The sequence below is a fragment of the Oryx dammah genome, unplaced genomic scaffold (assembly GCF_014754425.2).
Source record: "Oryx dammah isolate SB20612 unplaced genomic scaffold, SCBI_Odam_1.1 HiC_scaffold_21, whole genome shotgun sequence".
In the NCBI taxonomy this organism is placed as follows: Eukaryota; Metazoa; Chordata; class Mammalia; order Artiodactyla; family Bovidae; genus Oryx; species Oryx dammah.
The window spans coordinates 55,520,715-55,546,897 of record NW_024070205.1 but is presented as its reverse complement, the minus strand read 5'-3'; the positions used below and the strand labels follow the sequence as shown (position 1 = coordinate 55,546,897).

At 39.6% G+C, this 26,183-nt stretch overlaps 1 non-coding gene across 1 annotated transcript; it reads right to left on the bottom strand.

Annotated features, from left to right (window-relative positions):
• Positions 1–22,851: 22,851 nt before the first annotated feature.
• On the bottom strand, positions 22,852–22,923 carry TRNAQ-CUG. Its single transcript has one exon. It is a non-coding gene; the product is annotated as a tRNA-Gln (tRNA).
• Positions 22,924–26,183: the final 3,260 nt, after the last annotated feature.

Sequence of the window (26,183 nt, the reverse complement as noted above, 5' to 3'; positions counted from 1 at the left end):
AAAAGTAAAATAATTATATTCAGACAACTAAAGCCAAGTAAAAATAATTTTACAAAGTGAATTTCTCTTTTCCCTTTTATAGAATGTATAACAATCCTTGCCGTTCTGTTTGCATCCGTTAGTTTAAATAATATGGGCAAGATCATTTGCTTGATACTTTTATGTAAACATGAACCTCACTGTGTTCTACTTCCACTTTTATAAATGGCTCAATACTTCACATATTGGAATAAAATAGTCTCTAAACATTAAAATTACCTATTAAAAAGGATTACATGACCAAAAAACAGATATTTGGTTTACATCACAAATAGCAGCAACGTTAAACATTTCCACTTTATTCAACAGGATCCAGAAACACATTTAGAAAATAAATTGGAAAATTCTGTTCACTGGTGTAGTCATTTTTTGAGTGGATTGGTTCCTAGTCATTTTTATTTTATCCACAGTATGAAGTTCACAGTAAGTGGTAAATAAACATTGGTCAAATTAGTTAACCAATGACATAAGAAATAATGTTACTAACCACAAAATTTGGGAGGAAACTGAGCTTTAGTAAATATATCCAAAAATATCTGAAGGACTAGAAATGACAGGCCAGTATTGATGAAAGCACAGTGCTGAGGGCTTGTTTTGCTCCCGCTGCAAATACTTTCATGGATATAGCTGTTGGATAAACTGACTTTAAGGTCCTAAAGGTATCAAAAATAATAAGCAAACAAAACCAAAAATTTAAAAATAAGCAAAACCAAACAAAAATTAATAATGATGACAGGAAAGGAAGTCTTCAGATTCAACACTGTGCTTTGATATACAATCTGTTTATCTCCTCTGCTTCCCAAGACCCCACGGAAGTGGTTGTATAGGATAGTGCCGTTCTTTCTCATAAAGTACGTCTCCTGGACTAGTTGATTGTTTTAGTTATGTTAGTGTACAATTTAATTAAAGCATAAACAAGGACTTCTACGGTTTTTAGAAACACCCATGTTTTGCCCAGCAAGAATGAAAGAGGGAGATTCCTAAATGGATGGTGACTATCTTCTCAGTAACTGACTAAAGAAATAAACGAGGGGGAGATATAAAGAGGTCACCATGAAAGTGCTCAATCAGGTGACTGCAAGAGCAGCATTTCTTCTGTTGCATGGACTCAAGGGCATCACTGTGCATTTGAGACCCCACTAGAGTTATCCAATTAGGTAACTATTACAATGTCACTCCTGATTCTGGGATGAAAGAAATCAAATCTAATTCTTGCACTTCCAAGGAAAGGGATTTTTCAACCACATCAGGGCCAAGGATTGAACCTGAAATTCTGCTAACACAAAACTGAACCATTCCATTTCACTAGAGTAGGAAGTCAGCTTAGAATAGAATTTTGTCTATTTTTTACCAAAAGAAATTTTCCTGGGAACATAAACCTGTCTGCATGCTAAGATCATTGAATTTTACAAACACCAGATGAAATTTTGGAAGAGGAAAAATTATTTATTTTATTTTTCTTTTTTGCACCATTTAGCAAATCCATTGGCCACTCAATTACTTTAATTAGTTCTCCCAAACAACATCAGAAGATAAACACAAGGTCCGATTGATTACTCCTACTTAGATGAAGAATTGTGAATTATTTAGTTTGGCTCTGAGACCTCGTTTTATATGTGCACACGTATACCCACTTGTACCAACATCTAGTAAATTGGCTTTAGTTTTAAAAATAATCTGGCAGTCAAGCAGTACATCACACAAGCAAAGACTGCTTGTGTGAAGACAGACACCTGGTGGCGAATGTGTAGAACTGCAGCCCAGGAAAGAATTTGAATATGTCTTTTTTTCACCCCCCATTTCCCCTCCTGCTTTCTGGGTACAGACTGCTGTTGACGGTGGACATACTGCAGCTGTAGGAAAGTGAGTCTCAAGCTCAAGTCAAGAGATTTCCAGAACAGTTACATCAACTCCATGAAAGCTCCAGGTCACAAGTTCTCTAAATTATTTAGAAAGCCGACCGATGTAGCATGCTAACCATTTTTAAAAGCTACTAAAATCTCTTAACCAAGAAGCAGAACAGGGGCCTCAGTGTTTGAGAGTAAAGTTTAATCTCCACCTAAAAACTTCTGGACTTCCTCTGTCAGGATAATGAGCTTCTGTTTTCTTTGGGGAAGAAAAAAAGAAGTGTCGATTCCTTTGGCACCACAAAAACAAGCTTCTAAATATGGCCTTGCCCCTGAAACGACCCTGTCTAACTGCTTTTCTGCAAATGGAACTCTGTGAGACAAAAATACGTAACTGAAAGGAGCAGAAAGCCAAACTTCTTGCTGCTCCTGGCTCCTGGTTTTATTCTCTAATTGTGAAGTGTGGAGATAAACTTCTAGAAACCTAAAGAGAATAGTTCTTGAACTTCCTCCTGGTGTACTTTGTTTCGACAGATGATGGAATCAAATCTCGGACCCTCACTGTCAATCTTTGCCCGAGTAAGTGAGGAGGAAAGGCATAGTGTGTCTTCTGCTTGGATCAAGGTGATGATAAAGTGACCCAGTGCAGAGCTGGGAAAGACTCTGATGTCCCCTCAACCTACCCCAGAAGAAGGCATCTTTAGTCTAATGGGCGGACTTCATGAGAGAAAATTCCAGTCACTGCTGCACATGAAATGCCAAGATATTGTGGTCAGGATGGCCTTTGCTAGGTACCAAGCATTGTGTCAAGTCACATCACGTGTCTGAGGCTGGCACTGATGGACACAACCTCAGCGCCTTTGTCCTGGTGAGTAGAGGGCTGAAGTCTCCGTTTCTGAGCCTCATCCAGGTGTGCCATCCTGTTTCTAACACACATGTGTGTACGTATATACGCATGTGTGCATGCATGCTAAATCGCTCCAGTCATGTCCGGCTCTTTGAGACTCCATGGACTGTAGCCTTCCAGGTTCCTCTGTCCATTTGCACATCATAATGCAAAAATAAAGGCCTTCCCAGATATTCAGAGGCCGTCTGGTCAGCATTTTTATTTACTATCACAGAGAAGAGTAGGAAAAGGTGTCATAAACCCTCTTTTTTACAAGAGAAAACACATTCATTCAGGATGAATAAAGCACTGTATGTCCTTTCCCTCCAACCATCCTCGGTCACAGCGGCCAGAACTTGTGACAAGGACTAGGAGACACCCGAGGAAGAGGTTTCCTACAGCTGCTACAAGAGCTATTGTATCATGAGAGACATTTAAATTCCAGGTACACCGCCCTCTTCCTGAAACCTTCATGAGCACGTGTGTTACAGAACTCATATTTTTTCAGATGTTAGGTAGGTAGTTCAGTCCATATATTAAATATTATGTAATACCCTCCTCAGGTCATAATTAACCACAAAGAGTTCTGTAACAGAACATATAAAGGACACAGTAAGAGGGATCTATTGATCCAGGGACTTCCCTGGAGGACCACGAGTTAAGACCTGGCCAGATAAGGGAACGAGGATCCCACATGCCTCCCTGGCCAAAAAAACAGAACATGAACAATAGAAGTCATATTGTAACAGATTCAATAAAGGCTTAAAAAAATATGTAGTGTAGTATGCACACATTCATGCATGCTCAGTTGGGTCTGACTCTGAGATTCTTTGGACTGTAGCCCACCAAGCTCCTCTGTCCATGGGATTGCTCAGGCAAGAATATTGGACTAAACTGCCATTGCCTCCCCAAGGGGATCTTCCCCACCCAGGGATCAAACCCACATCTTTTACGTGTCCTGTATTGAAAGGCAGATTCTTTACCCACTGAGTCAACAGAGAAGCCCCCTTAAATGGTTCACATCAAAAAAATTTTTAAGAAGGATAAAGACCAAAAAATAGTCTCATGTTGGTTCAGATCAGGTGTAGTCACTAAATGCATCTGACTTATACAAAAACCTTGCTTATTGGACTATTAATTTTTTAATTGTAAACAACAAACTGTGGTCCTGTTATGTGATGAAAGAGTCATTCACAGACATGCTAGTTTGTCTAAAAGGCTTCGATAACTCCTTAGAATCCAAATGAGAAAGCTACAACATTATGAAGACCATCTGTTATCGAGCACCTCATTTCTTTTGTTCTTCAAAAATCAGTGCATTCACAATGAAAACATAGTTTTTAGAAGCAAAGAGGAGAACATCTTTATGATCCGATGTTAGGCCTAGTGTTAGCAATGAAAACGAAAGCACCATCCATAAAAGAAAAAAAATGATGTTTATTAAAAACTTTGCTCTGCCAAATCACTGTTAAGAGAGTAAAAAAGACAAGCCACAGATGAGAATAAAATATTTTCAAATCACATGTCCAACAGAGGACTTGTAACCAGAATTTAAAACCCTTAAGTTCAATGATAAGGAATTCAGCTACAAATGGGGAAAGGACATGAACAGATGCTTCATCCAAAAACATTTTAAAAATAGCAAATAAGCACATGAGAAAAGATGTTCATCACCATAAGCCATTAGAATAATGCAATTTTAAGCCACAATGAAGTGCTATTACACACCCATTAGAATGTCAGAAATGAAAAAATACTGACAATACCAAGTGTTGGCAAGGATGTGGAGTACCTTAAACTCACATGGTCTGATGGAAAAATGCTCCAGCCAATTTGGAAAATGGTTTAGCAGCTTCTTATAAAGTTAAATATACACTTAACACATGACCTACCAATTTTACTCTTGGTACTTACACTAGGTAATTGAAAACATATGTACACACGAAAACTGGTACACAAATGTTCATAAGCAGCCTTTTGTGTAGTAGCTCCAAATTAGAACCACTCAGATATCCTTCAGTGTGTAAAAGGATGAACTAACTATGGTATACCATAGGATACATCACTATCCAGCAATAAAAAGAATGAACTATCGATACATACAACAACCTGGATGAATTTCAGACAGTAAGATGAGTGAAAGAAGCCCGTCTCAAAAGACAAGGCTACAGTGATAGAGAAGAGATTCGTGTTTGCCAGAGGTTGTGGGTGGGGGAAGGATATGACCATAAAAGGATAACATGAGGGAGGATTTGGGGAAGTGATGGAACCTTTCTGGATACTGGTCCTAGCAGTGGTTACACAAACCTGTAAGTATATTAACGTGCATAGAACTGTACACAAAGGAAAGCCAATGTCAGTCTATGATGATTTAAACAATAAAAACCCAGTAAAAGCCAACACATTCACATTTGTCTGTGGTGTTCAGTTTATCGTCAACTTCACCTTCCTTTCACTGATGACATCGTCCTTCAACCAATTCTGCTTTCATGACTAGGAGGCATGAGGTATATGTGAGACACTGCGGGCACACAGATGAGTAGGGCAGAAGCCCTGGCAGTCAGGGCTATGACTAGGCAGAAAAATGAGACAGCACAGTGGAGAGATCTGAGCGATTTACATGACTCCAGTTCAAGCTGGTGATCATCAGGGACTGTATGCACAAGGAGTTTTTTCTTAATTTGATCATGAAGGAATAATTGCTGTGCTTAACTATTTTCTTATCACATACCTGGTAAGAATACATTTTTTTTTAAAAAATTTGAAAACTCCTTTGTTTTGGCCAAAAAGACACTAAATGAATATTCTATCAGGTGATAGGAATGGTGTCTGCTAGATTGCAAATTTACTGAAACATGGCCCATGTCTATTTCTACTTGTATATTCCAATAGCTAGTACTCTGACACATGGAAGTCCCGTCACTCATGAAATATTTATGAGATAAATAAGCGAGAGTTGACATCAACACATTTTAATCATTGCAAGCCTTTCTACTATTATTTATTTAGCTATCATGTTCATCGGTATAGCTTCTGCCAATCATCTGGAGATGAAGCCTGTATTTTTATTAACATGTGCATATCACATTGTCATGCTGTTTGGGTGGCATTTCTAAGGGGAGAGTCCCTAAAAGTGCGTCATAATGATTAGTCACGTCCTATGGCATCGGTCTTTGAAACCAAAGACCATAGCATAGCCTCTTAATATCTTCAGGAAATAAATACCAGGAATGTGAATGCAGATCCTTTTAGAAGACCACTAATCCTGCTGTGATAAGTGACTGGGCAGTTATTCAAGTGGGGTGTTTGTGCTGCCATGGAAACAGACAAAGTTGGTGTTTTCCAGTGTTCTAAATCCAGAGTCCTAATCTAGATATAAATACGCTGAATGTTATGAATATAGTTTCCTAAACTGAGCCCTACATCTGCGTCCTCATCTGTGAGATAAAGGTCACTCACCACGGCCTGGTGCAGAGTCATGACGTTTAAGGTCCTTACTTATAAAAAGTCATTTTTATTCCCATCTGGGCAAAAGTGAAGTTCAAAGTCAGAGTTCCATCAGAGTTCAGCTTCTGTGATCCATCAGACGATTCCTGTTTAGAAGAGAGCTTTCTAAAGTAAGTGCTAAGTATCTTAGGCAAAGAAATCCAGCTGTGAAAATACTATTAACATTTGTACTGTTGTTTTATATGTGGATTTATTTTCACTTGCGCTTATTTCAGGGCAATTCTTCGGAGAGAAGTCCCTCTTTTCCGTACCTCCCTCCACATCGCTTACTCTTGCTGCCCCTCATGGGTCTTTTGAGAAATGACAGTCTCTCTCTCTCTAATTCTTGTAGGTCACAAGTGTTCTGCATCACGGCACACTGCTGACTAATTTGCATTAATAACTGATGGTAGGAGAAAGAGCCCCGGAGAAAAAGCAGTACGCCTGCTTTTGCCAAATTGGAGCTGACCCAACTAGGAACAATTTCCAGTGTACTGTCATATTCTCCTGCCTCACGTGTGTGTTCCTGCTGCCTAAACATACATTTTTGACACAGGGTCTTGGACACCCCAGGAGGTACAAGGCCCTGTGGACTTTTTGTTCCAGGAGGTATGGGGACTTCATTTATTTAATAAGCTCTTTCTGAACTGTCTACTATATGCAGGAATTATGGGGAGAAAGACATTCATCGCTGCCTCCTAAGATCTGAAGATGTTTTTGCAAAGAAACAGCAAACATGAATTTACTTATTCATGGGATATTGAGCACCTAATGATGTTCAAGGCACTGGACTGAGTACAGCTCTAGAACCTTGTAGAATGAACAGGGTATCAACAGACAGGGAACCAAAGGAGGACAGGGCAGGTGGCAGCTGGAGAAAAAGCTTGGAGCCAGAAAAGCAAAAGGTCAATTAGACCTTTGTGCTCTTAGGCACAAACCAGAAAAAAATTGGGTAGCCTGGGAAAACTGGAGACTCAAATCTTAACTTCCCCTTACACATGCTGAATCTATTTCCTCATATACAAAATAAAAATAACAATGACACTCTGCAGGATTGACATAGGTCTCTAATACTACCGGTATATGGAACCCACCAGACACATAGCAGGCAGGTAGTAAACCATACTTACTAATAGTATTATCAGTTTGCCAGTAACAAACAATTTATGAAGAGGAAATTGGGGAATAAGGCTGAAAAAGCTGTTTGAAGCTTCAAATAGATGGCCTCAAATATCTGGCTAATTCTGTGAGCAGTGAGGAGTTGCTGATGGTCAGGGGGAAAATGAATGTCAAGATCATGGATCTGTTTTTAGAATAATGCAGAGCAGGTTGGGCTTCCCTGGTGGTTTAGCGGTAAAGAACCTGCCTGTCAAAACAGGAGATGTGGGTTCGATCCCTGGGTCGGAAAGATCCCCTAGAGAAGGAAATGGCAGCCCACTCCAGTATTCTTGGCTGGGAAATCCCATGGAGAGAGGAGCCTAGCGGGCTACAGTCCATGGGGTCTCCAAAGAGTCAGACACAACTTAGCAACGAAACAACAGCAAGAGCAGGTTAGGAGCAGGGAGAGAAAAGACTTAGACCAAGCAGGTGAAGTTGCTACAATTTTCTGTTGATAAATAGAAAGCAAGAGTTGCCATTGCTGTGCTGTCAGAAAGGTTCTATTCTGCTTGAAATACATTTAAATTTACATCAAGAAACTTTTAGGTAGGGCATAAATAATTTAGTACTATTTTCTGTCCTTTAGCAATTTCTAAGTTTTATCAAATATTTATCTAAGAAACAAACTGTAGAAAATTCTTAAAGAGATGGTAATACCAGACCACCTGACCTGCCTCTTGAGAAATCTGTATGCAGGTCAAGAAGCAACACTTAGAACTGGACATGGAACAACAGACTGGTTCCAAATCAGGAAAGGAGTACATCAAGGCTGTATACTATTACCCTGCTTATTTAACTTACATGCAGAGTACAGCATGAAAAATGCTGGACTGGATGAAGCAAAAACTGGAATCAAGATTGCCAGGAGAAATATCAATAACCTCACATATGCAGATGACACCACCCTTATGGCAGAAAGTGAAGAGGAACTAAAAAGCCTCTTAATGAAAGTGAAAGAGGAGAGTGAAAAAGTTGGCTTAAAACTCAACATTCAGAAAACTAAGATCATGGCATCTGGTCCCATCACTTAATGGCAAATAGATGGGGAAACAGAGGAAACAGTAACAGATTTTATCTTTTTGGGCTCCAGAATCACTGCAGATGGTGACTGCAGCCATGAAATTAAAAGACATTTGCTCCTTAGAGGAAAAGTTATGACCAACCTAACAGCACATTTAAAAACAGAGACATTACTTTGCTGACTAAGGTCCGTCTAGTCAAGGCTATGGTTTTTCCTGTGGTCATGTATGGATGTGAAAGTTGGACTATAAAGAAAGCTGAGTGCTGAAGAATTGATGCTTTTGAACTGTGGTGTTGGAGAAGACTCGAGAGTCCCTTGGATGGCAAGGAGATCAAACCAGTCCATCCTAAAGAAAATCAGTCCTGAATATTCATTGGAAGGACTGATGCTGAAGCTAAATTCCAATACTTTGGCCACCTGATTCAAAGAACTAACTCATTTGAAAAGACCCTGATGCTGGGAAAGATGGAACGTAGGAGGAGAAGGGAATGACAGAGGATGAAATGGTTGTAAGGCATCATGGACTCAAAGGACATGAGTTTGAGTAAACTCCAGGAGTTGGTGATGGACATGGAGGCCTGGCGTGCTGCAGTCCATGGGGTTGCAAAGAGTTGGACACAATTGAGCAACTGAAATGAACTGATGTATTGGTCACAAGACATAAACGTGATGTGGTAACCTTCCATTAGAACTTGCACATGTGTGTTAGCTTTTGTAAAAGCCAGACCAGAGGACATACGCCTACAAGAGAACATGTCCCTTCAATGTCCACATAGATCTGAGTGGAAAAGGACAGGGAGAATAGTTTTGGCAGGATGTCACCTGGAAGCTTTTATTCAGACCTTTCAGCACATTTTGAGGGGAACAACCTGAATGTTGACAAGGAGAAAAATCATTAAACAAAGACATATTTTAAAAATGGTGCAGTCATTAACATCATGTATTTAGAAATTTGTAATGACAAGAATAAAATGTTCATGGCACCTTAAGTGAACTAAGCCAGAGAGAGATAGTTCATCCAGATGTAATTTTTGTTAAAAAATTAAACATATAAACATAACATTTAAACATATAAATAAGAAATGAAAGAACACACATTAAGTTTTTAACAGAGGTTGTCTATGACTAGAAAAAAAAATTATTTTAACTGAAAGATTGGAAACTGACAGCCAGAACGAAAAAGTGACTTGCAAACAAAACAAAGTAAGAGAACTAGGCATACATGATGGAACAGTTCATTTGGCACTGTAATTCTCAAATATTCAAAGAAAAAATTAGTGCTGATTTTATTTTAAGGGAAATAGACTAATACAATATGTAGTATTGGAATAATGGCTTCCCTAAAGCCATTATCTACATACTAATTCCAGAACCTGTGAATATGTTATCTGATATGGCAAAAGAGACTTTACAGATATGATTAAAGTTGAGGACCCTGAGATGCAGAGGCTATCTATCCTGGATTAGCTGAGTGAATCAGCCTAATAACAGGAGTCCTTATGGTTGTGGAGGGTTTGAACTGCAATATATGTCTTATTTTTAATGTAATAGATTAGTCTCTAAAGAGGTCCCCTTTCTTTGACAATTCCTCTATTTTTTGTCTGCACATGCCTTTACTTTTTATATTAGTTTTTATAGCTAGATTAAAAATTTTTTTTATTGAAATATCATTAATATACAGGGCTTCCCTGGTAGCTCAGCAGGTAAATAATCTTCCTGCAATCCAGGAGACCTGGGTTTGATCCCTGGGTTGGGAAGATCCACTGAAGGAGGGCATGGCAACCCACTTCAATATTCTTGCTTGGAGCATCCCCATGACAGAGGAGCCTGGCAGGCTATAGTCCATAAGGTCACATAGAATTGGACAGGACTGAGTGACTTTCACACCCATGTGTATATATATACACATACATACATATGTCTATTCTTTTTTAGATTCTTTTTTGTTATAGGTTATTAGAAGATCTTGTGATAGTTCTCCGTGCTATACTGTGCTGTGCAGTATATATTTGTGGACTCTCTATTTTACATATAGTAGCGCCTGTGTGGATGCAGTCACCATTGTGTCTGACTCTTTGTGACCACCAGGATCGTCTGTCCATGTGAATCTCCAGGCAAGAATACTGGAGTCGGTCACCACTTCCTTCTCCAGGGGATCTTCCTGATGTAGGAATTGACCTGAGTCTCCTGTGTCTCCTACATCGGCAGCCAGATTCTTTACCACTGAGCCACCTGGAAAAAAAAAAAATATATATATATATATATATATAGTAGTTAGTGTGTATATTTTAATCCCAAACTCCTAATTTATCCATACCCCTCACCCCAGCACCCATTTCCCCTTTGGTAATAAGTTTCTTTTCTATGTCTGTGAGTCTATTTCTGTTTTGTAAATAGGTTCTGGGCCAGATTTGAGATCAGTTTTGACCAATAAAGTGTGGCAGAAATAATCCTCTGTAGCTCCTGAGTCCATTTCTGAGGATGACTCTCAGTGTCTATTTCCTGCATTGTAGACTCAGCTGCCCTGTTGGGAGGAAATGCCGTAGCCCTTGGAGAGGCCCATGTAGAGGAGAATTGAGACCCTTGGTAATTAGTTAAACTTCCATTCAGCAACAAGCGCAGATAGTCAACTATGTGAACGACCCAGTAGGTACCCCAGACAGGATTGCTTCTTTAAAAATTCTTTTTTATACTTTTTAATTTAATATTTTCTTCTGCAAGTATATATTCATCAAACTTGTGAGCACTTTGATGCAAGGACCCTGTCTTATTTGTATTGGCATTCCCCAAAATGAGCCCATGCCTGGCATATAAAACACACTTGAAACTATTAAGAGAATGAAAAAGTAAGTGAATGAGTATTTAACCTATAATCGGAAGGAGAAAATATACAGTGTGTTAAAAAATTAATTAAAATAAGTTAAGTACTCACCTAAACTTGAAATTAGAATTTTAATTTGGGGATTTTTATCCAAATGAAACCCTAAATCATTGCCATGTAAACCAAGTAATTAATACCACCTAATCCCAATTCTGGCATGCACTGGCAATATGTCTTAATCCCCATTCCTAAGGCAACTCAATTTTCGGGTCTCGTTTCTATTCATGTATATTCTCTTCAGCAGCTTTGAATATACTTAACACAGAATGTGGCAGGGAGCTACTCAATAGTTATGTATACCTGGTTGGTTTTTCCAATAGGAAAAAAAAAAGAGAGACTTTTCTTAAGACATTTTTGGGAAAATAAAATGCTCTGACTCTTTGGAATTACTGTTCATCTGTGGGTTTCCAACAGGAATCTCAGAAGTTTTTAATTACTGTACATTATTTCCTCTCTATAAGTCCTTGAGCTCATAAGAAAAGAAAAAAAAAGAGGTCTACCACTGAGGTTGGCAAGTCAATGAGGTCCATTGTGAACTCCTGAGTATAATATAAACTTTGCCTGAACACATAAAATTCTTGGCTTCCAAGAAGTGTGTTGTAGAAAGAGAGCATGGTGTTTGTTTCCAATGCATTAATTTTATTCAGGACTCTAAGTCCCAAATCAGTTCTAAACTCCTCAGTCCAAAGAAAGTTGACATGGGTCACATTTTTAAAATTAAAGAACATTCTTTTACCCTGTTTTATAGTTGACATGAGTATTGTAGTGCTGTCTTATTAGTAGTGAATAATTCTAGAGTACATAAATAGTTCACTTTATAAAAATCTTGTAGGTTATGGTGCCAGATCAGAATAGAAATTACAAGACTTGAAACCACTGAACTGCACATCTGAAGTGAGTTGTCAAACTACCCAGATGGGGAATCTCTGGTGGTTAAAAATATTTGACACCAAATAAAATTTAAAGTATAAAAGTGACTGGGCTAGGCTCCTGATCTTGCTTATTTTGACAGTGAGAGGGTGAAGGTATGGTCTCTGGAGTTAAAACTCTCATCAAGAATTCTAGCCCCACCCTTTGCAAGATGTATGGACAAGTACTGATGTAGAATGAGTGATGAATAAACATTAGTTGGTAGATATTTCGGCTTCTCCAGTGGCTCAGCGGTAAAGAATCTGCCTGCCAATGCAGGAGGATGCAGATTCGATCCCTGGGTCAGAAAGATCCCCTAAAGGAGGGCATGGCAACCCACTCCAGCATTCTTGCCAGGAAAATCCCATGGACAGAGAAGCAGCAGGCTATGGTCTAGTCCACGGGGTCACAAAGAGTCAGACACAACTAAAGCGACCGCGCACTCATGCATGGTAGATATCCACACATGTAACAATGCAAAAAAAAAAAAAAAATCTAAGAAATCAAGATTGCTTGTGGCTTTCTCTGTCTATACTTTCATTCTCATAGCCCCTCAGATTCATATGCTAAAATCTAGGGCAGATTCCAATCAATAAGCAAGAAAACAAAGAAAAAAAAGAATCTAGTGAGTAATTTTACCTAAGATTAGAACATAGTATTCATGTATTTTGGACTTTCCTGGAAACTCAGTGGTAAGGAATCTGCCTGCCAATGCAGGAGATGCTGATTGGATCCTTGTGTCGACTAAAAAAATATTAGTCACAACATGTAAATAGATAGTTATTTTATTTGGTAGGAATGTTTAGGATCCGGAGCCCTGGAGATAACATCTCAGTAGTTCTGAGAAGACTACTCCAAAGAAGCAAGAGAAGGAGTCAGGCTATGCACAAGTTGGCAACAAAGGGGGCGGGCAGTCTGAACATCAAAGATTATTGTTAGTTAAGGAAACCAGATATCAAGTTAAGGAATTCAGTGTTCTTCTTTGTATGGGAAGATGCAAGCCTCCGGGCTCACTGAATTCATTCCTTTCTTATGCACCTCAGCTATCTGGGGCCAAATCTTATTTCTTGATTGGTTATATCCTTAATTCCTTGTTCACACATGGCAGATGGCTGCTTTTTGCATACTTCCAGCTCCTTAGCAGTCACCTTGGGGTATGGCAGCTTCTGCTGGGCCGCAGGAATTGTGTTCCCTTTTTGGAGCCCTTATTCACAGTTGGAGGGCTAGAATCACAGATAGCTGTGACATTTCTTGCCCACCATATATAGCAGGAAATACTTCATTTCACCCCTGAGTTGGGAAGATCTCCTGGAGAAGAAAGTGGTAACCCACTCCAGTATTCTTGCCTGGGAAATCCCATGGACAGAGGAGCCTGGTGGGTTATAGTCCATGGGGTAACCAAAGAGTTGAACCTGACTGAGCGACGAAATAACAACAACTCACATATATGGATGTCAAGGTGAATATGAGATTTTAAACTCTTTGAAAGTTGGTGGCATATTTTACCATCTGTAGGACCTCCTATCCTTCAGAGATATAGGAGACCTCAGGTATTATAGTTCGGGAAAGACTGATAATACAACAAGGGTTGGAAGTCGAGGAAGTCTGATGTCCTAGATTGCCAAGGATACTACAGAAAAAGGCACATAAACTATCCAGACAAATAGAAAAGCAATGCTCGTGGCATGACTATGCTTCTTCTCCAATATTGTATGCTGATGATGGGAAGATAATAACAGACAGATGTAGCAGCCTTGGGACTGTGTTGCCTTTAAGAAGGCTGAGGGTAACAAAAATGCTGGGGACCTATCGGATCATGTACACTATGTACCACTGGCTGTGATGTCATTTTCTCTCATTGGCATCAGTTTCCTCTTTGTGCAGTGAAAGAGTTAAATTCAATGGCTATTCAGTTCTGTCCCATGGTTCTTCAAGGGACTCTTCATTTGATTTCCTCAGGAATGGACCTCATTATGAGAATCTGCATATAAGCTGTTTATTTGAAAGGTGATCCCAGGAATTGTGGTCTTGGAATGGAGATGTGAGCACAAAAGTGAATCAAGTCCAAAAAGTGTGTGTTATTAGAAAAGTCATCTCTGGGAGTTTGAGATGAATGCCACCAGAAAACTCAGAAATAATGAAAAACTACAGTTTTCAAATGTTTAACCTCAATTCACCTTTATCATCCTCATTACTGAGGACCCCAAGAAACTATAGCATGTGGGGTTATATCTAAAAGTATTCATCATATGAAAAATTAAAACTGAAAAATGTATTTAATTTAAAAATAAGTCAACTCATTACATGTTAATTAAATGACAAACATTTTGTGAAAAGTTGTCATATTTTCCAATACAGATAACTGTGTGAGGAGGATGACATTATACTTCAAAAAATGCTTTAAAATCTCTTCAATATCTGGTTTAGTAAAAAACTAGTGGATTCTTCCTTGTGCCTCTGTGCTCAGTCTGTTACCGTATATTTTAGTTGAAATACTACTGCCTTTAACAAGTTATATTGTTCAAAAAGGGAAGAGTATTTTAAATGTGCATGCATATATGTATGTATCAGTTCAGTTCAGCTCAGTCGCTCAGCTGTGTCTGACTCTGCAACCCCATTGACTGCAGCACTCCAGGCATCCCTGTCCATCACCAACTCCCAGAGTTCACTCAAACTCATGTCCATTGAGTTGGTGATGGCATCCAGCCATCTCATCCTCTGTCATTCCCTATTCCTCCTGCCCTCAATCTTTCCCAGCATCAAGGTCTTTTCAAACGAGTCAGCTCTTCACATCAAGTGACCGAAGTATTGGAGTTTCAGCTTCAGCATCAGTCCGTCCAATGAACACTCAGGACTGATCTCCTTCAGAATGGACTGGTTGGATCTCCTTGCAGTCCAAGGGACTCTCAAGAGTCTTCTCCAACACTACAGTTCAAAAGCATCAATTCTTTGGCACTCAGCTTTCTTCACAGTCCAACTCTCACATCCATACATGAGCACTGGAAAAACCATAGCCTTGACTAGACGGACCTTTGTTAGCAAGGTAATGTCTCTGGTTTTTAATATGCTGTCTAGGTTGGTCATAACTTTCCTTCCCAGGAGCAAGCATCCTTTAATTTCATGGCTGCAGTCACCATCTGCAGTGATTTTGGAGCCCCCCAAAATAAAGTCTTTCACTATTTCCACTGTTTCCCCATCTATTTCCCATGAAGTGATGGGACCGGATGCCATGATCTTAGTTTTCTGAATGTTGAGCTTTAAGCCAATTTTTTCACTCTCCACTTTCACTTTCATCAAGAGGCTCTTTAGTTCTTCTTTGCTTTCTGCCATAAAGGTGGTGTCATCTGCATATTTGAGGTTATTGGTATTTCTTCCAGCAATCTTGATTCCAGCTTCTGCTTCCTCAAGCCCAGCATTTCTCATGATGTACTCTGCATGTAAGTTAAATAAGCTGGGTGACAATATACAGCCTTGATGTACTCCTTTCCCGATTTGTAACCAGTCTGTTGTTCCATGTCCAGTTCTAAGTGTTGCTTCCTGACCTGCATACAGATTTCTCATTCTCAGATAATTATGTATATTCTTGATTGATATATACTAAAACTTGACAACTGAGCATTTCTTAAAGGTTAGTTTTAATGTGAGATTTGAAACCACATTCATGAACATTTTGTACTCCATTTCATTAAAAATCAATGTTTTTATTTTGTTATTTGAACAAATCTTTTACCATATTTGATTTTGATCATGTGTTGGTCACAGGAAAATTCATGGTTCAAAGAGTTAAGCAGATATTTCAAATGCTGACATATTTCATTATATAACCTCAAAAATTCACATTCATTATTATCCCCACTTGTGTCATCAGAAAAAGCAGTTAAGCTTTGGGAAGTCATCAAACTCACAGTGGTGGATATAAGTTTCCAAAAACTCCAATTTTCTCTTGAAAACTCAGATTGTATTATTGGAAACAAATACTATCAGTGGTTTCTTTGAAGTAACAGTCTGATTTCATTCATCTTGCAAACATATCTGCCAAGTACCCAATCTGAATAAGCATGGTTTGTTCTTTCTACTCAAATAATTGTACAAGTGCTTTTCTTTGAAGCAACAGTCATACTTCAGTATGGAGCAGAATTGCTTTATATAAAGTTCCCACTTCATTACATAGAATACTCAAAGGTCAATATTTAATATAATGTAATTTTTTACTGCTTCATAAAGGACATTTTAAGTGGAACTGGTTTTATTTCCTCATCAGTCCAAGACGGAGGCTAATGCAATGACTATCAGTTTAACCAGTACAACTAGTAAAATAGAGTGTCCCTGGTTGATTGCTAAGGAAAGTTTCACACCATATTTTTTGCATTGTCAATACAGATGTCAACACAGTGAAAACAGCAAATATTATGCAGTACTTTTAAATTATTATGGCAATAACTTCTTGAGGACCTCCAGATATCCACGGAGCATACTTTGAGGACATGTGCATCAGAATTCTCCCACATGAAGACTGATTCACCTGAGAATTGGTTGCTTGAGGGCTAAGCTAGAGAGGGGCATGGATTCCCCAGCATTTCTCATTTTTTACCTTCTGTGCATAGGGATACATAATAGGAAGTTGGAAGCCAAAAGTTGTGCACTGAAATACGAGACAAAGGGGAAGTAGGTGGGTACCAAGGAAGTCTGTTAAAACCACAGGAATGGGTAGGGTTGGATGAGGGCAACACAATCCCTTTCTTCATCTCCTGCCTTCAAAGACAACAATTCTCTTATTTGTTTCCTATAATAGATTTACATGTAAATAGATTTTGACTATTGAGGAGTTAGAACTACTGATTTTAATGATTTCCAAACTCACTTCTAATCCTAAATGTGTTCCCAATGTATTATTAATTACTATGAAATCCCTAATGTGGCATCCTAATTACATAACCAAAAGAAAGCAAGATAAAGGAAACATTAAGTAGATGGCCCAGGAGCGCAGCGGCTGCAATGGCACACGAGCGTGGCAGAGAGGAGTTACCCCATATTAGAGGTAAGGAGCAGTGGCTGCGCTTTGCTGGAGCAGCCGTGAAGAGAGACCCCGCGTCCTAGGTAAGAGAAACGCAAGTAAGACAGTAGGCACTGAGAGAGGAGATCAGCGGGCAGACAGACTGAAACTACATTCACAAACTACTAGCCAATTTGATCACACGGACCACCACCTTGTCTAACTCAATGAAACTAAGCCATGCCCTGTGGGGCCACACAAGACGGCCGTGTCATGGTGGAGAGGTCTGATAGAATGTGGTCCACTGGAGAAGGGAATGGCAAACCACTTCAGTATTCTTGCCTTGAGAACCCCGTGAACAGTATGAAAAAGCAAAAAGATAGGACACTGAAAGGTGTCCTATATGCTATATATCAGTAGGTGCCAAATATGCTACTGGAGATCAGTGGAGAAATAATTCCAGAAAGAATAAAGTGATGGAGCCAAAGCAAAAACAACACTCAGTTGTGAATGGGACTGGTGACGGAAGCAGGGTTTGATGCTGTAAAGAGCAATATTGCATAGGAACCTGGAATGTTAGGTCCATGAATCAAGGCAAATTGGAAGTGGTCAAACAGGAGATGACAAGAGTGAACATCGACATTCTAGGAATAACTGAACTAAGATGGACTGGAATGGGTGAATTTAACTCAGATGACCATTATATCTACTACTGTGGGCAGGAATCTCTTAGAAGAGAGAGTAGCCATCACAGTAAACAAAAGAGTCAAAACTGCAGTACTTGGATGCAATCTCAAAAATGACAGAATGAGCTCTGTTCATTTCCAAGACAAACCATACAATATCATGGTAATCCAAGTCTATGCCCTGACCAGTAATGCTGAAGAAGCTGAAGTTGAACAGTTCTATGAAGACCTACAAGACCTTCTAGAACTAACATCCCCCAAAAGATGTCCTTTTCATTATAGGGGATGGGCATGCAAAAGTAGGAAGTCAAGAAACACCTGGAGTAACAGGCAAATTTAGCCTTGGAGTACAGAATGAAACAGGGCAAAGGCTAATAGAGTTCTGCCAAGAGAATGCACTGGTCATAGCAAACACCCTCTTCCAACAACACAAGAGAAGACTTTACACATGGACATCACCAGATGGTCAACACCGAAATTGGATTAATTATATTCTTTGCAGCCAAACGATGGAGAAGCTCTATACAGTCAACAAAAACAAGACCAGGAGCTGACTGTGGCTCAGATCATGAACTCTTTATTGCCAAATATAGACTGAAATTGAAGAAAGTAGGGAAAACCACTAGACCATTCAGGTATGATCAAATCAAATCCCTTATGACTATACAGTGGAAGTAAGAAATAGATTTAAGGGACTAGATCTGATAGAAAGAGTGCCTGATGAACTATGGATGGAGAATTGTGACATTGTACAGGAGACAGGAATCAAGACTATCCCCAAGAAAAAGAAATGCAAAAAAGCAAAATGGCTGTCTGAGGAGGCCTTAAAAAAGCTGTGAAAAGAAGGGAAGTGAAAGCAAAGGAGAAAAGGAAAGATATACCCATTTGAATGCAGAGTTCCAAAGAATAGCAAGGAGAGATAAGAAAGCTTTCCTCAGTGATCAATGCAAAGAAACAGAGGAGAGCAATAGAATGGGAAAGACTAGAGATCTCTTCAAGAAAATTAGAGATACCAAGGGAACATTTCATGCAAAGATGGGCTCGATAAAGGACAGAAATGGTATGGACCTAACAGAAGCAGAAGATATTAAGAAAAGGTGGCAAGAATACACAGAACTGTACAAAAAAGATCTTCATGATCCAGATAATCACGATGGTGTGATCACTCACCTAGAGCCAGACATCCTGCAATGTGAAGTCAAGTGGGCCTTAGGAAGCATCACTACAAACAAAACTAGTGGAGGTGATGGAATTCTAGTTGAGGTATTTCAAATCTTGAAAGATGATGCTGTGAAAGTGCTGCACTCAATATACCAGCAAATTTGGAAAACTCAGCAGTGGCCACAAGACTGGAAAAGTTCAGTTTTCATTCCAGTCCCAAAGAAAGGCAATGCCAAAGAATGCTCAAACTACCGCACAATTGCACTCATCTTACATGCTAATAAGGTAATGTTCAAAATTCTCCAAGCCAGGCTTCAGCAATACATGAACTGTGAACTTCCAGATGTTCAAGCTGGTTTTAGAAAAGGCAGAGGAACCAGAGATCAAATTGCCAACATCCACTGGATCATGGAAAAAGAAAGAGAGTTCCAGAAAAACATCTATTTCTGCTTCACTGACTATGCCAAACCTTTGACTGTGTGGATCACAATAAACTGTGGAAAATTCTGAAAAAGATGGGAATACCAGACCACCTGACCTGCTTCTTGAGAAACCTTTATGCAGTTTGCTTCCTGACCTCAGGAAGCAACAGTTAGAACTGAACATGAAACAGACTGGTTCCAAATAGGAAAAGGAGTACATCAAGGCTGTATATTGTCATCCTACTTATTTAACTTATATGTAGAGTACATCTTGAGAAACACTGGGCTGGAGGAAGCAAAAGCTGGAATCAAGATTGCTGGGAGAAATATCAATAACCTCAGATATGCAGATGACACCACCCTTATGGCAGAAAGTAAAGAAGAACTAAAGAGACTCTTGATGAAAGTGAAAGAGGAGAGTGAAAAAGTTGGCTAAAAGCTCAACATTCAGAAAACTAAGATCATGGCATCTAGTCCCATCACTTCATGGCAAATAGATGGGGAAACAGTGGAAATGGTGGCTAACTTTATTTTTCTGGGCTCCAAAATCATGCAGATGGTGACTGCAGCCATGAAATTAAAAGACGCTTACTCCTTGGAAAGAAAGTTATGACCAACCCAGATAGCATATTCAAAAGCAGAGACATTACTTTGCCAACAAAGGTCCATCTAGTCAAGGCTATGGTTTTTCCAGTAGTCATGTATGGATGTGAGAGTTGGACTGTGAAGAAAGCTGAGCACCGAAGAATTGATGCTTTTGAACTGTGGTGTTGGAGAAGAATTTGAGAGTCCCTTGAACTGCAAGGAGCTCCAACCAGTCAATCCTAAAGGAGATTAGTCCTGGGTGTTCATTTGAAGGACTGATGTTGAAGCTAAAACTCCAATGCTTTGACCACTTGATGCGAAGAAAAGACTCATTTGAAAAGACCCGGACGTTGGGAAAGATTCAGGGCAGGAGGAGAAGGGGACAACAGAGGATGAGATGGTTGAATGGCATCACAGACTTGATGGACATGGGTTTGGGTGGACTCTGGGAGTTGATGATGGACAGTGAGGCCTGGCATGCTGCAATTCATGGGGTCACAAAGAGTCAGACATGACTGAGCAACTGAACTGAACTGAACATAAGTAGATGGCGATCTATTTCAGGCTGGATCTTGATCATCTATAACACATGCTAAATTGCTTTCTTCCTTGATCTTTTTCTCTTCTTCCTCTTCATCAATTCTTTATTCACCTTCAGCCTGCAGCTTAGCAGTGGAACCATTGGAACATGAAATCACCTGGAATATTTAAATCAGTCACCAGCTATCTCCCTCTATACCACTTGTACAGAAAACCTTTGCTGGCATCTTGGGAAAGCTTACAGGTGTGAAAGCACTGAAGTTTGGTCTGATGGCTTTTCTGTAGAAGTCATGTCTACAAGGAGATGGTTCCACTTTCCACTGGGACTTCAAGAGCTACACCTTGAAGTAAATATGAATCAGAATTTCCCCTGCTCTCATGTAGATTTTTTAGCTTACATCCTTGGGAGATCCAAAAGCCCTCAATCTATGAAATTTGGTTTAAAGCAGCAGTCCTGAACCTTTTTGGCACCAGCGACTTGGTTTGTAGAAAACAATTTTTCCATGGACCAGCATGGCGAGAGTGGTTTCGGGATGATTTAAACGCATTACTTTTATTGTGCACTTTGTTTCTAATATTATTACGTCAGCTCCACCTCAACCCCCAGATGTTTGGAACCCCTGGTTTAAAGAGACCCAGGACTAGTAGTGCCACCATGTACGTAGCTAAATCAGATGTAAATTCACTCAGAAAGAACCCACGTGCTTCCTGAAGCTCAAAGAGTTGTGGAAGAAGTGTGTCTGTGTATGCACATGCTAAGTCACTTCAGTCTTGTCTGACTCTGTAAGACTCTGTGGACTGTAGCCTGCCAGGTTCTTCTGTCCATGGGATTCTGCAGGCAAGAATACCGGAATGGCTGTCATGCCCTCCTCCAGGGAATCTTACAACCCAGAGATCGAATCCCTGTCTCTATGTCTCCTGCCTTGTTAGGTGATTTCTTTACCACTAACGCCACCTGGGAAGCTCTTAGGAAGAAGAGAGATTGTTAAAGTAAGAAATCAGTGTAGGTTCTTCTCCACATCTGTTCCAATGCTTATTCTTGCAGTTTACAGATAATCTAACTCAAACTGGCTGAAAAATTAAAGGCCATTTTCAGCTTTCATAAATGGAGGTTTAGTGCAAAGTGACTTTCAAGTGAGGTCTGATCTAGGGCTTCACTTCTCTCACGAAGGGCTTAGGTTGTTTTGTATCTCTATTTCCATAGAGTCAGGGTCATCTTAAAGTTACAAAGGAAGGTTAATTTTCCTTACGCTTATAAGACACCTGCCTGCAGCAAACTGGGCTTCCCTACATCGCTGGTCATGAACCAACTTAGGTTTCATGCCTACTCTTGAATTAACTCTAGTGATCAGGGCTTAGGTCATAGGCTAATCAGAGCCTATAGTTCTGGATGTGAGGTCAATTCCACCCAAACTGCATGGCTGCTATACAATGAAGGGGAAGTAGAATGGATTCTAGGAAAGTTCATAAATATATTCACATACAACCTCCAGGTCTGAAGTCTATTTACAGCTTGAAAATACTATTCCTCCAGAAAAGAACTCCCCATGGCACATTCACATTCACCTCAGGTTATACAGATTATGGAACTTGGAGTCGGACACGACTGAGCGACTTCACTTTCACTTTTCACTTTCATGCATTGGAGAAGGAAATGGCAACCCACTCCAGTGTTCTTGCCTGGAGAATCCCAGGGACGGGGGAGCCTGGTGGGCTGCCGTCTGTGGGGTTGCACAGAGTTGGACACAACTGAAGTGACTTAGCAGCAGCAGCAGCAGCAGCAGTCCATCTTACTGTATTCTTGTGAAATCTGTCAACCCAGAAATCTAAGACAACAGCCAAGTGCAGAAGGAGCTAAATGTCCTCTGATTAGCTCAGAGGTGGAGGGATCAGCTTCTCATTTTTATTAGAGTAAAGGAAATTTGTTGGCAGGGGTGAGAGAAGACTATTCAGAATCCCTCTGCAACTTCTCCCACAGAAATGTTTTATAAATGTATTTTAAATTAAATGCTAATAGACAATAGTGAAAGTGAAGTCACTCAGTCATGTCCAACTCTTTTCAACCCCATGGACTCTAGCCCACCACGCTCCTCCGTCCATGGAATTTTTCAGGCAAGAGTACTAGAGTGGATTGCCATTTCCTTCTCCAGGGGATCTTCCTGACCCAGTGATCAAACCCAGGTCTCCTGCATTGCAGGCAGACGGTTTACCGTCTGAGCCACCAGGGAATCCCATAAAGGTTCCATCGAGATTGGAACTCGGATTACTGGATTCAGAGTCCAGAGTGCTAACCATTACACCATGGAACCAATGACAAGTATTGCTTTGAGCCCCTTTTTTCGGGAGGGTGGGCAAGAATACTGGAGTGGATTGCCATTCCTTTCTCCAGGAGATCTTCCTGACCCAGGGATTGAACCTGGGTCTCCCACATTGTAGGCAGACACTTTACCATCTGAGCCACCAGGGAAGTCTAAATGCTCTATATACTATATACATTCATATTTCTTGTCACCGTGGTTATATAACTACTGAAAGGATGAAGAAGATTTGTGGGTTTTTTTGAAGACTTTTGAATTGGCTAAGATAACCGTTTCATTACTGGGCAGATAGGAGATGAAAATATAAATTAAGTATAATTATAGAAAGTGATGTCAATGCCACACCTAGTATTGCAGTATCCTCTGCCCTTTTTTTTTTTTTGCTTTTTCTTAAGTTTTACAGTTTTTAGTGTACATTTTTTCTCCTCCTTGTTTAAGTGTATTCCTAAGTGTTTAACCCTTTTTGATGCTACTTTAAATGGGCTTTTTAAAAAGTTGTATTTTTAGATTGTCATGCTTTCATAGAATGTTCTTTACAGTGCCATCAAAGGTAGACATTCACAGCATCTTTCTTAGAAAACTATGCTTGACTTGAAGGATTCAGTCTTCTCCAAATAAGAAAATGAATTAGTCTTTATTTCTGTGCTCCTCAAAATGCTCTCAGACCTCAGAGGTCTTCCTAATGACCCAAATTCCTTTTTTTTAAAGTCCTCAGGAAAGCCAATTATTGACATTGATGTGAGGGGGCTTCCCAGGTGACACTAGCGGTAAAGAACCCAGCTGCCAATGCAGGAGACTAAGAGACCTAAGAGGAACCTGGCGAGCTGCAGTCCACAGGGTCTCAGAGGGCCAGGAATGAAGGGACTTAGCATGCACACACATGTGGAGGGGACAGAGCTGGGGGACAGCTCCTAAAATTTCTACCACTCAGTCTTTGCTTAATCTTCTTCACTGTGGAAACTTCATTCTGGGAATTTGTAGAACTTATTTTCTTCTAGGTTGCGGTTTTGAAACAAACAAAACCCAGTAAAAAGTGGCACAATTTGTTGCAGCCACTGTGTTTTATCCCTTGTAGTCTCTACGGTGCTTGAAGTGGCAGAGCAAATTTTACTCCTCCTCTGAAAGATGACTCCGGAGATATTTTTCTTTTCTGACTTGTCATGGGACCTGACTCTTGGAAGGGGGCCTTAGGCTGTCTAACTTTATCATTCACTACTGCCGGCCTCAGTGTTACTCAGGACAGTCTAAGACTGTCTCTCCACAAGGAAGGCAGGCCAGGAAACCCTGCCTTGTCAGGAGCAGGAGCTGAAGGGTCCCTGAGGAAGGTAGGGGGATATATGCAAACCTATCATCTGCCTGGAAAAAAGCTGTTGGAACTCCCTGCATCACCACCCTGGGGTTGTGGGTAGTATGGGCCAGTTGGTGGGTAGTCAGAGTCATTTTGGTCAGAAACTGCTATGCAGAAAGTCATGGAAGGACACACATTGAGGCATAACCCCAGGCCTTTCTGGAAGAAAGTCAGCTTCAAGTCCAGAATAGTTTTAACAGTTTTACCTGCACAACTAGTGCACGTCCCTAGAATAATTCAGGGGACACAGATTCCATCAATTTTCCTTTAATTAAAAGCACATTTACAGACAATAATGTCAGCAACAAATTTTAAAAGGCTTCTTTTTCAATAATAACATAATTCTTACACATATTAAAACACAATGAAGAAAATAATAATAATAATAATAATAATAAAATAGTTTCAGTCCCTTCATTCAAAATCTAATTATTCAAAAATAGGTGATTTTACTATTTTGCTATATTACCTGCTCAGCTTCTTTTTTCTATTATGTTTATATATATATATATATATATGGATCATAAAATTGTTTTATAACCAACTTTCTATTTTATACATAGTGCTCTCTGGAAAACATTTACGTAAGTCATTAAATCATCTTCTATTATCATCACATTAGCCACATATTATTTCATTACGCCATCAAATGGGTTTTTTTCCTTCTCAAATTAGTTAAACAAGCTTTCATTTTCTTATCTTTTAATAAACATACTTATCACAGGTATTTTGGAGATTCATTAAAACCTTCAACAGACTTCCTGCCATAGTAACCACTTGGGACTAGTAACTTCTAGGTGTAACTTCTGCTTTTATTACTTCTTCTACTACTAGAGGTTATGAACCCTTCCCTAATATTGCACTTTCAAATTCTCAGTATTTTTATCTTATAGCTATTTTATTAATACAAATTAATCAGTGTTTTCTTAGACTAAAGAACTAAAAGCCAGCTTATAAGATCAAGATTTATAGAATCATGATTGTAACTGAAAAATTCCTGAGTATTTTTATTATTCAGTGAACAAGGTCTGAACATCACCAGGAGGAAGGCACTGTTGGAAGTGCCAGAGTTGCGTGTCACACACACATAGGTTGTGGCTGGTCCTGGCCCATGTGCAAGGGAGCTAATAGAGAACACAAATGGATATGAAAAAAATATTGCCTTTTAGAGCTATCTCTGCATGAAAATAAAAAATGCACAAGGCAGAAGCCAAAATAGACTTTCTATAATAATAGAAGGGAGACTTGGCTATTCATGTTGAACTGCTAAGACAAGTTGGTAGAAAAGCAAGAAAATGTATACTTGACTCCTGCACATTAACGTGAGCATCTGAGCATTAAGTGCTGCTCGATCAAACACAAACTGGAATTCATTTCAGGTTTCACTGCACTCCATTTCTGCCCAGACATAAGATGAAGTGGGACAGCAGAGGCAAGCACAGATTTCTTGAGCTCTGCAGAGTTCCATAAAGTAGTCCTGAGAAAAACTCTCTGACAGTCATTATGAGACAATAGATATAAAAATGAATTAGGTGTCAATCCTTTCCTTAAAATTCAAAACTTGGCAAGCATAAGAAAATCCCAAGAATAATTTTAAAAAACTCTCTCTGAAGGGCTGTAGTTATTGAGATGAGTGAGGAGTCCCTTACCTCCAGAAGGAGATGGAAAGAGTTGGGTCTTGGACAATGAATATGTTGAATTTGGGTCAATGAGGGCAGCGTTCTCCAGGCCAAGACAACTGAAGGAGAACAGGAAAAGAAAACCGCATCATGGCTGGCATGTACAGGCAATGAACAGTTCAGTGTGGTCAGAGGAAAGGATATGGACAACAGATAGAAAAAGTACCCACTGCTGAACTCTCACTATGTGACATCTACTGGGTAGAGAGCTTTATCCATTATCA